This window comes from Phocoena phocoena, chromosome 3, assembly GCF_963924675.1.
Source record: "Phocoena phocoena chromosome 3, mPhoPho1.1, whole genome shotgun sequence".
NCBI lineage: Eukaryota > Metazoa > Chordata > Mammalia > Artiodactyla > Phocoenidae > Phocoena > Phocoena phocoena.
This window is the reverse complement of record NC_089221.1, coordinates 58,628,889-58,633,024: the sequence shown is the minus strand read 5'-3', so window position 1 is coordinate 58,633,024 and position 4,136 is coordinate 58,628,889. Positions and strand designations below refer to the sequence as shown.

The 4,136-nt window shown below is 44.1% G+C and overlaps 1 non-coding gene across 1 annotated transcript; it reads right to left on the bottom strand.

Annotated features, from left to right (window-relative positions):
• Positions 1–1,546: 1,546 nt before the first annotated feature.
• Positions 1,547–1,619, bottom strand: TRNAR-UCG (transfer RNA arginine (anticodon UCG)). The gene has a single exon. It is a non-coding gene; the product is annotated as a tRNA-Arg (tRNA).
• Positions 1,620–4,136: the final 2,517 nt, after the last annotated feature.

The following is a 4,136-nucleotide window of genomic DNA, read 5'->3' as shown; positions in this document are numbered from 1 at the left end:
ATGTTCATTGCAGCACTATTTACAATAGCCAGGACGTGGAAGCAACCTAAATGTCCATCGACAGATGAATGGATAAAGGAGATGTGGTACATATATACAATGGAATATTAGCCATAAAAAGAAAAAAAATTGAGTTATTTGTAGTGAGGTGGATGGACCTAGAGTCTGTCATACAGAGTGAAGTAAGTCAGAAAGAGAAAAACAAATACCATATGCTAACACATATATATGGAATCTAAAAAAACACACAAAAAAACGGTACTGATGAACCTAGTGGCAGGGCAGAAATAAAGACGTAGACATAGAGAATGGACTTGAGGACATGGAGGGGGAAAGGTAAGCTAAGACAAAGTGAGAGTGGCATGGACATATATACACTACCGAATGTAAAATAGATAGCTAGTGGGAAGCAGCAGCATAGCACAGGGAGATCAGCTCGGTGCTTCGCGATGACCTAGAGAGGTGGGACAGGGAGGGTGGGAGGGAGGCTCAGGAGGGAGGCGATATGGGGATATACGTATGCATATGGTTGATTCACTTTGTTGTACAACAGAAACTAACACAGTATTGTGAAGCAATTCTACTCCAATAAAGATCTATTTAAAAAAAATATTCAAAAGCACTTAGAACAATGCCAGGCACAGAGAGAAATGCCTGATAGATGTTAGCAATTTATAGGAGCTCATTGACCAGGATGGACAGAAATCAATTATCTTGCAGTGATTATTTTCTTCCACTCTATAATTTTTCGTTTTGTTTTGTTTTAATCTGTCTTAAAGCGTACTAAAGTTTTTCATTTTTATACAGTTAAAAAAAAAAAAGAAAACACCAGTTCTAGGGAGAAAAAAATCTTCAGTGTAAATGAAGCCTCTAAGTGTGGTGGGTGCAGGAGAAACACAGCTGACTCAGCCACTCCCTTTCGGCCTGGTTGGGGCACATTATTTCACCTCCTGGTGCCTCTGCTGGAAAGCCAATATGCCCTTGAACCATAGAGGAATAACTCGAGGATTAATAAGCTAATGTGAAGGCCAATGAGAACTGCAGCGTGGTGTGTGGCTTGGTAAGTGAGCTAAATCAACATCAGCCAGCACTGCAAGCTCGGAACACAAACCCTGATGAGATAATTTCCTTCTTCACCAGGAAGGTCCTCCGACCTGATGAAAAGCTATATATCCCTCTTGGAGACAGCATAGTCTACAAAAACGCTCTAGTACTTAGAACATTTGTAGTGACTCTGTACACATTTACGAAGAACTTTCTTTCTCCACTCCCACCCCACCCCCTTACTTGGAATAGCATGTCATATTTATTAAGCACTATTATGTGTCAGGCACAGCCCTCAGGGATTTACGTGCATTATCTCATCTAATCTGCCCAACAGCCCTGTTAGGGAGGTAGTAATTTTATTGCCGTTGTACATATCACACAATGGAGGGTCAGAAAAGGATAAGCAACTCCTCAGGGTCATAGAGCTGCTAAGTGGTGGTACCTGAACATGAACTCAGGTTAAACCATGACTTTCTTTTCTTTTAAATCAAAATGAACCTAACCACGGAGGGACTCGAACCCTCAATCTTCTGATCCGAAGTCAGACGCCTTATCCATTAGGCCACGTGGTCACAGCACATTAACGGTTAGGTGCAGCCTCCTTGAAGGCGATGGTGCTGTTGACTCCAGCCAGAGAGGACAGGGTGCATCCCAGATCCAACCAGGATTTTCCACTGCCTGCTGTCCTGTTCCCTGCCAGGACCTGCAGTGTGATAGAACAGAAGCACCACTGCATTCAACTCCTCTGTAGGGGGATGGCCACCAAGCAAAGCTTGAGGCCCCAGTTCCAACAGCAGGGGATTGCAAATGGCCTTCAGGCTTTTATATTTTAAAAAAGCTTAATGGGATATCAAGAGCAGAGATCAACTAAATAAAATCGTGACAGAACCCGACGAAGTGGGAAGCTCGGGAGTTCTGAAATTCATATCCTGTTTAAAATCAATGTACCTTAAGCATATTTCATGGTATTAAAGTTATAGGACATAAAATTCAATCACTCTTGTGGACAACTGAATAAAATGAATACAAACGCAGCATAGTCCTTGAACAAACATTCCCCACGTGGTGTGGTTCCTGTGGAAACAATAAAAATAATCCAATTTAGTTATGCAGGGTTCACCTTCCCCTGCCTGTAATTAGTGCTGCTACAATGGAGAAAGCAGAGAAAGAAAACCAGATACACTTCCAACATAGAACTACATCTAGTCCCCAGCGAGGACCAGGTCTCTCTATCTGCAATTTCCAAATCTCATCTCTTATTATAGATATTTACCCTCCCTACTGAGGTCTCTCACAACTAACCATGTGATTCTTTTACCATTTTCATTCCATAGTCTAGTGCGTGAAATAGGTGCTCAAAATATATTTGTTGATGGATCTGACCTGTTTTTGTTTATTTGTTTGTTAATTCATAAGAGGACGCTGTTCAGGAATAACGGCTGAGGCCCAAAGCTGAAAACAAGAGACTCTAAGAACCCCTACATTCTAGTGAGAGATCTCAGATAGGTGGCCACTCCCTGCAGGTTTTACCCATAGCAAGCAGATCGAGCCCTGCTAACACCAGACAAGAATCCCTCCACAGCCCATATAAAGAGATCAGGAAGAGAGTTGTTGGAAACCTAAATTTGGCGGGGGTGGGGGTGTGAAACCATGCCACTCAGATTGGGACTGGAACCCGGACAAAACCCAGGTTCTTGAAGTCTTGTTGCAGAAAGAGTTCAGTGAGAGACAAAGTGATAGGTAAGAAGTGGATTTGTTTAGAGAGAAACACACTCCATAGACAGAGTGTGGGTCATCTCAGAAGGTGATGACAACAGGGTTGTCAGTTTTTACAGGAGTGGGTAATTTCATAGGCTAATGAGTGGGAGGAGTATTCCAGCTATTTTGGGGAAGGGGTGGAGATTTCCAGGAATTGGGCCACGGCCCACTTTTTAGCCTTTTATGGTCGGCCTCAGAACTGTCATGGCACCTGTGGGTGTGTCATTTGGCTGATATATTACAATCAGTGTATAATGAGGCTCACGGTCTACCGGAAGTAGAATCTTCCGCCATCTCAACCTAGTTGGTTCTAACCAGTTTTTGTCATGTCCTATGTTTATGTCATTCTTTTAAAGGTTGTGCCCTGCCCCCTTCCCTCCTGTTTCAGGTGGGTATTTGACAGGGACATTATTTCCCTTTCTTATCCAAGTGGGGAATGGGGAAGCCCCAAAGGAATTATTTGTAAAGATTTTGGAGTACCTACAAGAAGGGGTGACTGGCATTTCATGTCCCAGATTGGACATGGGCTTAGTCAATGGGTTGAATGCCCTGCCCCTGTGCCATCATGAGAGTGATGGCAAAGTAGAAGGAAGGGGCATTGGTGGAGCTCTCTGCATTCCCACATGTGAAGTTTCTGGGGGTATTATGGACACACAGGAAGGGATTGATCTCTGGTGGCCTTGGCCTGCAGCAGTTTGAAGCAGGATTTCAGTTCCCGGCCAGAGACTGAGGTCCAGCAGCGGCAGTGAGAGGGCTGAAATTTAGCCACAAGACCACCGGGGACCAATGACCAGTGACAAGGCCCTGGGTTGTCGGCTGTGTAGAAATGAATTTCCACATAGAGATGGAAAGTAGTGAAGCAAGTAAAGTGTTTATTAGGAGGAAAAAGAGTACAGTACGTGTGGACAGACACATAGGTGGGCTCAGAGAGAGAGAGTCATGCCCTCGTGGTACTTTTGTGGGGCCTTTAGGGACTTTCCACCCCCTCACTTGTTCCCGTAAACCAATTCTTCTCCCTATCGTGCGCCACTCCTTCTCCCTATCGAAACCAATTCTTCTCCCTATCGTGCGCCACTCCTTCTCCCTATCGAAACCAATTCTTGGAGTTTTTCAGTTGACGGGGACTTGCCAGACAGCGGGTAATTTTCCAGTTGCCCGTAACAGGTATACGCCCTAACCGCCACAATGAACAGACAACTATAACGGCCAGAAGGTGGGACAAAAGTTCCTAAGCCAATGAATTCAAAAGTCACCACATTTACCCAATCATTGTGAGAATATACCCGCCCTATGAGTAAATAAACCTATAAAAAGTATGTGATTCCGCTTTT